Source organism: Apodemus sylvaticus, chromosome 15 (assembly GCF_947179515.1).
Source record: "Apodemus sylvaticus chromosome 15, mApoSyl1.1, whole genome shotgun sequence".
NCBI lineage: Eukaryota > Metazoa > Chordata > Mammalia > Rodentia > Muridae > Apodemus > Apodemus sylvaticus.
In genome coordinates, this window is record NC_067486.1 from 88,802,159 (window position 1) to 88,814,508 (window position 12,350).

The window sequence follows — 12,350 nt, forward strand, 5'->3', positions numbered from 1 at the left end:
TTGGAAACACTTTTCGAGAAGGAATGATACATCGTACAAAATTAGCTTGTATTTCCTAAACAACACGTTGTAACGCGAAAAGATTTTGTGTGGCGTGTACGTTGAAACGTGTAGCCTCAAAAGAGAACCCACAGGAGAATTTTCTTTCGTCAAAATATGTCAGAAAACCACGTTTTAAGGAAATCCCACATCGTGCGTAATTATCTTGTTTTTCCTAAACAACACGTTGTAACTCAAAAAGCTTTGGTGTAAACAACACGTTGTAACTCGAAAAGATTTGGTGTGGTGTTTACATCTAAACGTGTAGCATCAAAAGAGAACCCACAGGAGAATTTTCTTTGGTCAAATTTTTTTCAAAAAACCACGTTTTAAGGAAGTCCTGCATTGTGTGAAATTATCTTGTTTTTCCTAAACAACACGTAGTAACTCGAAAAGCTTTGGTGTTGCGTGTGTGTCTAAGCGTGTAGCCTCAAAAGAGAATGCACAGTAGAGTATTCTCTCGAAAGAATATGTAAGAATACCACGTTATAAGGAAGTACAGTGTTGCAGAGTAAAGACAGATACATACTTATTGGAATCACTTTACGAGAAGGAATAATACATCGTACAAAATTAGCTTGTATTTCCTAAACAACACGTTGTAACTCGAAGGATTTGGTGTGATGTGTAAGTTGAAACGTGTAGCCTCAAAAGAGAACCCTCAAGAGAATTTTCTTTCCTCAAAATTTTTCAGAAAACCACGTTTTAAGGAAATCCCGCATTGTGCGGAATTATCTTGCTTTTCCTAAAAAACACGTTGTAACTCGAAAAGCTTTGGTGTTGCGTGTATGTCTAAACGTGTGGCCTCAAAAGAGAATGCACAGGAGAGTTTTCTCTCGAAAGAATATATATGAATACCACATTTTAAGGAAATACAGTGTTGCAGAGTAAAGACAAATACGTATGTATTGGAAACACTTTACGAGAAGAAATAACGCATCGTACAAAATTAGCTTGTATCTCCTAAACAACACGATGTTACTCGAAAAGATTTGATATGGCGTGTACGTCTAAATCTGTAGCCTCAAAAGAGAACTCACAGGAGAATTTTCTTTCGTCAAAATTTGTCAGAATACCACGTTTTATGGAAATCCCGCATCCTGGAAATTATCTTGTTTTTCTAAACAACACGTTGTAACTCGAAAAGCTTTGGTGCTGCGTGTATGTCTAAGCGTGTAGACTCAAAAGAGAACGCACAGGAGAGTTTTCTCTCGAAAGAATAAGTAAGAATACCACGTTATAAGGAAATACAGTGTGGCAGAGTAAAGATAGATACATACGTATTTGAAACACTTTACGAGAAGAAATAATGCATCGTAAAAAATTAGCTTGTATTTCCTAAGAAGCACGTTGTAACTCGAAAAGCTTTGGTGTGGCGTGTACGTCTAAACGTGTAGCCACAAAAGAGAACCCACAGGAGAATTTTCTTTCGTCAAAATTTTTCCGAAAACCACGTTTTAAGGAAATCCCGCATCTTGCGAAATCATCTTCTTTTTCCTAAACTACTTATTGTAACTTGAATAGCTTTGGTGTTGCCTGTATATCTCAGTGTGTAGCCACAAAAGGGAACGCACAGGACAGTTTTCTATCGAAAGAATATGTTAGAAGACCACGTTATAAGGAAATACAATGTTGAGAGTAAAGACAAACACGTACTACTTGGAAACACTTTATGAGAAGAATTAACGCATTGTAAAAAAGTAGCTTGTATCTCCTAAACAACATGTTGTAACTCGAACAGATTTGGTGTGGCGTGTACGTCTAAACATGTAGCATCAAAAGAGAACCCACAGGAGAATTTTCTTTCGTCAAATTTTTTCAGAAAATTTTAAGGATATCCCGCATCATGCAAAATCATCTTCTTTTTCCTAAACAACATGTTGTAACTCGAAAAGCTTTGGTATTGCGTGTATGTGTAAGCGTGGAGCCTCAAAAGAGAAGGCACAGGAGAGTTTTCTCTCTAAAGAATATGTAAGAATACCACCTTAAAAGGAAATACAATTTTGCAGAGTAAAGATAAATAAGTACATATTGGAAACACTTTACGAGAAGAAATAATGCATCGTAAAAAATTAGCTTGTATCTCCTAAACAACACGTTGTAACTCGAAAATATTTGGTGTGACGTGTACGTCTAAACGTGTATCCTCAAAAGAGAACCCACAGGAGAATTTTCTTTCATCAAAATTTGTCAGAAACCACGTTTACGGAAATCTCGCATCGTGCGAAATTATCTTGTTTTTCCTAAACAACACGTTGTGAATCGAAAAGCTTTGGTGTTGCGTGTATGTCTAAGCGTGTAGCCTCAAAAGAGAACGCACAGGAGAGTTTTCTTTCGAAAGAATATGTAGGAATACCACGTTATAAGGAAATACAGTGTTGTAGAGTAAAGACAACTACTTACGTATTGGGAAAACTTTAAGAGAAGAAATAACGCATCATAAAAAATTAGCTTGTATCTCCTAAACAACACTTTGTAACTCGAAAAGATTTGGTGTGGCTCGTACCTCTACAAGTGTCGCATCAAATAAGAACCCACAGGAGAACTTTCTTTTGTCAAATTTTTCAGAAAGCCACGTGTATGGAAATCTCGCATCATGCGAAATTATCTAGTTTTTCCTAAACAACACGTTGTAACTCGAAAAGCTTTGGTGTTGTGTGTATGTCTAAACGTGTAGCCTCAAAAGAGAACTCACAGGAGAGTTTTCGCTCGAAAGAATATGTAAGAATACCACGTTATAAGGAAATACAGTGTTGCAGACAAAGACAAATACGTACGTATTGGAAACACTTTACGAGAAGAAATAACACATCGTACAAAATTAGCTTGTATCTTCTAAACAACACGTGGTAACTCGAAAGGATTTGGTGTGGAGTGCATGTCTAAACGTGTAGCATCAAAAGAGAACCCACAGGAGAATTTTCTTTCGTCAAAATTTGTCAGAACACAAGGGTTTAAGGAAATCCCACAATGTGCGAAATTATCTTGTTTTTCATAAACAACACATTGTAATTCGAAAAGCTTTGGTGTTGCCTGTATGTCTAAGTGTGTAACCTCAAAAGGGAATGCAAAGGATAGTTTTCTCTCGAAAGAATATGTAAGAATACCACGTTATAAGGAAATACAGTGTTGCAGATTAAAGACAAATACGTACGTATTGGAAACACTTTAAGAGAAGAATTAAGGCAACGTCCAAAATTAGCTTGTATCTCCTAAACAACACGTTGTAACTCGAAAAGATTTGGCGTGGCGTGTACTTCTAAACCTGTAGCCTCAAAAGAGAACCCACAGGAGAATTTTCTTTCGTCAAAATATTTCAGAAAACCACGTTTTAAGTAAATCCTGCATCGTGCAAAATCATCTTCTTTTTCCTAAACAACATGTTGTAACTCGAAAAGCTTTGGTGTTGCGTGTATGTGTAAGCATGGAGCCTCAAAAGAGAAGGCACAGGAGAGTTTTCTCTCGAAAGAATATGTAAGAATACCACGTTATAAGGAAATACAATTTTGCAGAGTAAAGACAAATAAGTACATATTGGAAACACTTTAGGAGAAGAAATAACGCATCGTAAAAAATTTACTTGTATCTCCTAAACAACACGTTGTAACTCGAAAAGATTTGGTGTGACGTGTATGTCTAAACGTGTAGCCTCAAAAGAGAACCCACAGGAGAATTTTCTTTCTTCAAATTTGTCAGAAACCACGTTTTAAAGAAATCTCGCATCGTGGGAAATTATCTTGTTTTTCCTAAACAACACGTTGTAACTCGAAAAGCTTTGGGGTTGCGTTTATGTCTAAGCATGTAGCCTCAAAAGAGAACGCATAGGAGAAATTTCTCTTGAAAGAATATGTAAGAATACCACTTTATAAGGAAATACAGTGTTGCATAGTAAAGACAAATACGTACATATTGGAAACACTTTAAGAGAAGAAATAACGCATCGTACAAAATTAGCTTGTATCTCCTAAACAAAATGTTGTAACTCGAAAATATTTGGTGTGGCTCATACCTCTACACGTGTAGCCTCAAAAGAGAACCTACAGGAGAACTTACTTTAGTCAAAATTTTTCAATAAACTAAGTTTTATGGAAATCTCGCATCATGCGAAATTATCTTGTTTTTCCTAAACAACACGTTGTAACTCGAAAAGCTTTGGCGTTGCGTGTTTGTCTAAGCATGTAGCCTCAAAAGAGAACGCACAGGAGAGTTTTCCCTCGAAAGAATATGTAAGAATACCACGTTATAAGGAAATACAGTGTTGCAGAGTAAAGACAAATAAGTACGTATTGGAAACACTTTACGAGAAGAAATAACGCTTCGTACAAAATTTGCTTGTATTTCCTAAGCAACACGTTGTAACTCGAAAAGATTTGGTGTGGCTCGTATGTCTACACGTGCAGCCTCAAAAGAGTGCCCACAGGAGGACTTTCTTTCTTCAAAATTTGTCAGAAAACAACGTTTTATGGAAATCCCGCATCGTGCAAAATTATCTACTTTTTCCTAAACAGCACGTTGTAACTCGAAAAGCTTAGGTGTTGCGTGTATGTTTAAGCCTGTAGCCTCTAAAGAGAACGCACAGGAGAGTTTTCTCTCGAACGAATATGTAAGAATACAACGTTATAAGGAAATAGAGTGTTGCAGAGTAAAGACAAATACATAAGTATTGGAAACATTTTACCAGAGGAATTAATGCATCGTACAAAATTAGCTTGTATCTCCTAAACAACATGTTGTAACTCTAAAAGATTTGGTGTGACGTGTACGTCTAAACGTGTAGCCTCAAAAGAGAACCCACAGGAGAATTTTCATTCATCAAAATTTGTCAGAAACCACGTTTTAAGGAAATCTCGCATCGTGCGAAATTATCTTGTTTTTCCTAAACAACACGCTGTAACTCGAAAAGCTTTGGTGTTGCGTGTATGTCTGAGCGTGTAGCCTGAAAAGAGAACACACAGGAGAGTTTTCCCTTGAAAGAATAGGTAAGAATACCACATTATAAGGAATACAGTGTTGCAGAGTAAAGACAAATAAGTACGTATTGGAAACACTTTACAAGAAGAAATAACGCATCGTAAAAAATTTGCTTGTATCTCCTAAACAACACGTTGTAACTTGAAAAGATTTGGTGTGGCTCGTACGTCTAAACGTGTAGCCTCAAAAGAGAACCCACAGAAGAAGTTTCTTTCGTCAATATTTGTCAGAAAACCACGTTTTAAGGAAATCCCGCATCATGCAACATTATCTTGATTTCCTAAACAACACGTTGAAACTCGGAAAGCTTTGGTGTTGCATGTATGTCTAAGCATGTAGCCTCTAAAGAGAATGCACAGGAGAGTTTTCTCTCGAAAGAACATGTAAGAATACAACGTTATAAGGAAATAGAGTGGTGCAGAGTAAAGACAAATGTGTACGTATTGGAAACACTTTAAGAGAAGAAATAACACATCGTACAAAATTAGCTTGTACCTCCTAAACAACAGGTGGTAACTCGAAAGGATTTGGGGTGGCGTGCACGTCTAAACGTGTAGCCTCAAAAGAGAACCCACAGGAGAATTTTCTTTCGTCAAAATTTGTCAGAACACCACGTTTTAAGGAAATCCCGCATCGTGCGAAATTATCTTGTTTTTCATAAACAACACGTTCTAACTCGAAAAGCTTTGGTGTTGCCTGTATGTCTAAGTGTGTAGCCTCAAAAGGGAACGCACAGGATAGTTTTCTCTCGAAAGAATATGTAAGATTACCACGTTATAAGGAAATACAGTGTTGCAGAGTAAAGACTAAAACGTACGTATTGGAAACACTTTATGAGAAGTATTAACACATCTTACAAAATTAGCTTGTATCTCCTAAACAACACGTTGTAACTCGAAAAGATTTGGTGTGGCGTGTACATCTAAACATGTAGCCTCAAAAGAGAACACACAGGAGAATTTTCTTTCGTCAAAATTTTTCAGAAAACCACGTTTTAAGGAAATCCCGCATCGTGCGAAATCATCTCCTTTTTCCTAAACAACATGTTGTAACTCGAAAAGCTTTGGTGTTGCGTGTATGTGTAAGCGTGGAGCCTCAAAAGAGAAGGCACAGGAGAGTTTTCTCTCAAAAGAATATGTAAGAACACCACGTTATAAGGAAATACAATTTTGCAGAGTAACGACAAATAAGTACATATTGGAAACACTTTAGGAGAAGAATTAACGCATCGTACAAAATTAGCTTGTATCTCTTAAACAACACGTTGTAACTCTAAAAGATTTGGTGTGGCGTGTTCATTTAAACATGTAGCCTCAAAAGAGAACCCACAGGAGAATTTTCTTTCATAAAAATTTGTCAGAAAACCATGTTTTAAGGAAATCCCGCATCATGCGAAATCATCTTCTTTTTCCTAAACAACATGTTGTAACTTGAAAAGCTTTGGTGTTGCGTGTATGTGTAAGCGTGGAGCCTCAAAAGAGAAGGCACAGGAGCGTTTTCTCTTGAAAGAATATGTAAGAATACCACGTTATAAGGAAATACAATTTTGCAGAGTAAAGACAAATAAGTACATATTGGAAACACTTTATGAGAAGAAATAATGCATCGAAAAAAATTAGCTTGTATCTCCTAAACAACATGTTGTAACTCGAAAAGATTTGGTGTGATGTGTACGTCGAAACGTGTAGCCTCAAAAGAGAACCCACAGGAGAATTTTCTTTCATCAAAATTTGTCAGAAACCACGTTTTAAGGAAATCTCGCATCCTGCGAAATTATCTTGTTTTTCCTAAACAACACGTTGTAACTCGAAAAGCTTTGGTGTTGCGTGTATGTCTAAGCGTGTAGCCTCAAAAGAGAATGCACAGGAGAGTTTTCTCTTGAAAGAATATGTAAGAATACCACGTTATAACGAAATACAATTTTGCAGAGAATAGAAAAATAAGTACATATTGGAAACACTTTAGGAGAAGAAATAACACTTCGTACGAAATTAACTTGTATCTCCTAAGCAACACGTTGTAACTCGAAAAGATTTGGTGTGACGTGTATGTCTAAACGTGTAGCCTCAAAAGAGAACCCAAAGGAGAATTTTCTTTCATCAAAATTTGTCAGAAACCACGTTTAAAGAAATCTCGCATCATGCGAAATTATCTTGTTTTTCCTAAACAACACGTTGTAAATAGAAAAGCTTTGGTGTTGCGTGTATGTCTAAGCGTGTAGCCTCAAAAGAGAACGCACAGGAGAGTTTTCTCTCAAAAGAATATGTAAGAATACAACGTTATAAGGAAATACACTGTTGCAGAGTATAGACAAATACATACCTATTGGAAACACTTTAAGAGAAGAAATAAGGCATCGTACAAAATTAGCTTGTATCTCCTAAACAACACGTTGTAACACGAAAAGATTTGGTATGGCTCGTACCTCTACACGTGTAGCCTCAAAAGAGCACCGACAGGAGAACTTTCTTTCATCAAAATTTTTCAGAAAACCACGTTTTATGGAAATCTCGCATAGTGCGAAATTATCTTGTTTTGCCTAAACCACATGTTGTAACTCGAAAAGCTTTGGCGTTGCCTATTTGTCTAAGCGTGTAGCCTCAAAAGAGAACGCACAGGAGTGTTTTCCCTCGAAAGAATATGTAAGAATAACACGTTATAAGGAAATACAATGTTGCAGACTAAAGACAAATAAGTACGTATTGGAAACACTTTACGAGAAGAAATAACGCATCGTACAAAATTTGTTTGTATCTCCTAAACAACACGTTGTAACTTGAAAAGATTTGGTGTGGCTCGTACGTCTACAAGTGTAGCCTCAAAAGAGAAACCACAGGAGAACTTCCTTTCGTCAAAATTTGTCAGAAAACCACGTTTTAAGGAAATCCCGCATCGTGCAATATTATCTTGTTTTTCCTAAACAACACGTTGTAACTTGAAAAGCTTTGGTGTTGCGTGTATGTCTAAGCCTGTAGCCTCTAAAGAGAACGCACAGGAGAGTTTTCTCTCAAAAGAAAATGTAAGAATACAACGTCATAAGGAAATACAGTGTTGCAGAGTAAAGACAAATACATAAGTATTGGAAACACTTTACGAGAAGAAATAACGCATCATAAAAAATTAGCTTGTATCTCCTAAGCAACACGTGATAACTCGAAGGATTTGGTGTGGCGTGTACGTCTAAACGTGGAGCCTCAAAAGAGAACCCACAGTAGAATTTTCATTCATCAAAATTTGTCAGAAAACCACGTTTTAAGGAAATCCCGCATCGTGCGAATTAATCTTGTTTTTCATTAACAACACGTTGTAAATCGAAAAGCTTTGGTGTTGCCTGTATGTCTAAGTGTGTAGCCTCAAAAGGGAACGGACAGGATACTTTTCTCTCGAAAGAATATGTAAGAATACCACGGTATAAGGAAATACAGTGTTGCAGAGTAAAGACAAATATGTACGTATTGGAAACACTTTATGAGAAGAATTAACGCATCGTACAAAATTAGCTTGTATCTCTTAAACAACACGTTATAACTCGAAAAGATTTGGTGTGGCGTGTACATGTAAACATGGAGCCTCAAAAGAGAACCCACAGGAGAATTTTCTTTCCTCAAAATTTTTCAGAAAACCACGTTTTAAGGAAATCCCGCATCGTGCGAAATCATCTTCTTTTTCCTAAACAACATGTTGTAACTCGAAAAGCATTGGTGTTGCGTGTATGTGTAAGGGTGGAGACTCAAAAGAGAAGGCACAGGAGAGATTTCTCTCGAAAGAATATGTAAGAATACCACGTTATAAGGAAATACAATTTTGCAGAGTAAAGACAAATTAGTACATATTGGAAACACTTTATGAGAAGAAATAACGCATCCTTAAATATTAGCTTGTATCTCCTTAACAACACATTGTAACACGAAAAGATTTGGTGTGACATGTACGTCTAAACGTGTAGCCTCAAAAGAGAACCCACAGAAGAATTTTCTTTCATCAAAATTTGTCAGAAAACACGTTTTAAGGAAATCTCACATCGTGCGAAATTATCTTGTTTTTCCTTAACAACACGTTGTAACTCGAAAAGCTTTGGTGCTGAGTGTTTGTCTAAGCGTGTAGCCTCAAAAGAGAACGCACAGGAGAGTTTTCTCTCGAAAGAATATGTAAGAATACCACGTTATAAGGAAATACAGTGTTGCAGAGTAAAGAAAAATAAGTACATATTGGAAACATTTTACGAGAAGAAATAACGCATCGTAAAAAATTTGCTTGTATCTCCTAAACAACACGTTGTAACTCGAAAAGATTTCGTGTGGCTCGTATGTCTGCATGTGTAGCCTCAAAAGAGAACCCACAGGAGAACTTTCTTTCGTCAAAATTTGTCAGAAAACCAGGTTTTAAGGAAATCCCGCATCGTGTAAAATTATCTAGTTTTTCCCAAACAACACGTTGTAACTAGAAAAGCTTTGGTGTTGCTTGTGTGTCTAAGCCTGTAGCCTCTAAAGAGAACGCACAAAAGAGTTTTCTCTCGAAAGAACATGTAAGAATACAACGTTAAAAGGAAATACAGTGTTGCAGAGTAAAGACAAATAAGTAAGTATTGGAAACACTTTACGAGAAGAAATAACGCTTCGTACAAAATTAGCTTGTATCTCCTAAGCAACACGTGGTAACTCGAAAGGATTTGGTGTGGCGTGTACGTCTAAACGTGGAGCCTCAAAAGAGAACCCACAGGAGAGTTTTCTTTCGTCAAAATTTGTCAGAAAATCACGTTTTAAGGAAATCCCGCATCATGTGAAATAATCTTTTTTCTCATAAAAAACAGGTTGTAACTCGAAAAGCTTTGGTGTTGCCTGTATGTCTAAGTGTGTAGCCTCAAAAGGGAACGCATAGGATAGTTTTGTCTCGAAAGAATATGTAAGAATACCATGTTATCAGGAAATACAGTGTTGCAGAGTAAAGACAAATACGTACATATTGGAAACACTTTATGAGAAGAATTAACGCATCGTACAAAATTAGCTTGTATCTCCTAAACAACACGTTGTAACTCGAAAGGATTTGGTGTGGCGTGTACATCTAAACATGTAGCCTCAAAAGAGAACCAACAGGAGATTTTTCTTTCTTCAAAATTTTTCAGAAAACCACGTTTTAAGGAAATCCCGCATCATGCGAAATCATCTTCTTTTTCCTAAACAACATGTTGTAATTCGAAAAGCTTTGGTGTTGCGTGTATGTCTATGCATGTAGCCTCTAAAGAGAACGCACAGGAGACTTTTCTCTCCAAAGAACATGTAAGAATACAACGTTATAAGGAAATACAGTGTTGCAGAGTAAAGACAAATAAGTACATATTGGAAACACTTTATGAGAAGAAATAACGCATCGTACAAAATTAGCTTGTATCTCCTAAACAACTCGTTGTAACTCGAAAAGATTTGGTGTGACATGTACGTCTAAACATGTAGCCTCAAAAGAGAACCCACAGGAGAATTTTCTTTCATCAAAATTGTCAGAAAACACGTTTTAAGGAAATCTCACATCGTGCAAAATTATCTTGTTTTTCCTAAACAACACGGTGTAACCCGAAAAGCTTTGGTGTTGAGTTTTTGTCTAAGAGTGTAGCCTCAAAAGGGAATGCACAGGAGATTTTTCTCTCGAAAGAATATGTAAGAATACCACGTTATAAGGAAATACAGTGTTGCAGAGTAAAGACAAATAAGTACGTATTGAAAACACTTTACGAGAAGAAATAACGAATCATAAAAAATTTGCTGGAATCTCGTAAACAACACCTTGCAACTCGAAAAGATTTGGTGTGGCACGTACATCTAAACGTGTAGCCTCAAAAGAGAACCCACAGGAGAACTTTCTTTCGTCAAAATTTCTCAGAAAACCACGTTTTAAGGATATCCCGCATCGTGCAAAATTATCTTGTTTTTCCTAAACAACACGTTGTAAATCGAAAAGCTTTTGTGTTGCGTGTATGTCTATGCATGTAGCCTCTAAAGAGAACGCACAGGAGACTTTTCTCTCCAAAGAACATGTAAGAATACAACGTTATAAGGAAATACAGTGTTGCAGAGTAAAGACAAATACGTACATATTGGAAACACTTTATGAGAAGAAATAACGCATCGTACAAAATTTGCTTGTATCTCCTAAACAACACGTGGCAACTCGAAAAGATTTGGTGTGGCATGCACTTCTAAACGTGTAGCCTCAAAAGAGAACCAACAGGAGAATTATCGTTTGTCAAAATTTGTCAGAACACCACGTTTTAAGGAAATCCCGCATCGTGCGAAATTATCTTGTTTTTCATAAACAACACGTTGTAACTCGAAAAGCTTTGGTGTCGCCTGTATGTCTAAGTGTGTAGCCTCAAAAGGGAACGCACAGGATAGTTTTCTCTCGACAGAATATGTAAGAATACCACGTTATAAGGAAATACAGTGTTGCAGAATAAAGACAAATACGTACCTATTGAAAATACTTTACGAGAAGAAATAACGCATCATACAAAATTAGCTTGTATCTCCTAAACAACACGTGGTAACTCGAAAGGATTTGGTGTGGCGTGCACGTCTAAACGTGAAGCCTCAAAAGAGAACCCACAGGAGAATTTTCTTTCGTCAAAATTTGTCAGAAAACCACGTTTTAAGGAAATCCCGCATCGTGCGAAATTATCTTGTTTTTCATAAACAACACGTTCTAACTCGAAAAGCTTTGGTGTTGCCTGTATGTCTAAGTGTGTAGCCTCAAAAGGGAATGCACAGGAGAGTTTTCTCTCAAAAGAATATGTAAGAATACCACGTTATAAGGAAATACAGTGTTGCAAAGTAAAGACAAATACGTACGTATTGGAAACACTTTATGAGAAGAATTAATGCATCGTACAAAATTAGCTTGCATCTCTTAAACAACACGTTGTAACTCGAAAAGATTTGGTGTGGCATGTACATCTAAACATGGAGCCTCAAAAGAGAACCCACAGGAGAATTTTCTTTCGTCAAATTTTTTCAGAAAACCACGTTTTAAGGAAATCCCGCATCATGCGAAATCATCTTCTTTTTCCTAAACAACATGTTGTAACTCGAAAAGCGTTGGTGTTGCGTTTATGTGTAAGCGTGGAGACTCAAAAGAGAAAGCACAGGAGAGTTTTCTCTCGAAAGAATATGTAAGAATACCACGTTATAAGGAAATACAATTTTGCAGAGTAAAGACAAATAAGTACGTATTAGAAACACTTTACGAGAAGAAATAACGCATCCTAAACAACACATTGTAACTCGAAAAGATTTGGTGTGACGTGTACGTATAAATGAGTAGCCTCAAAAGAGAACCCACACGAATAT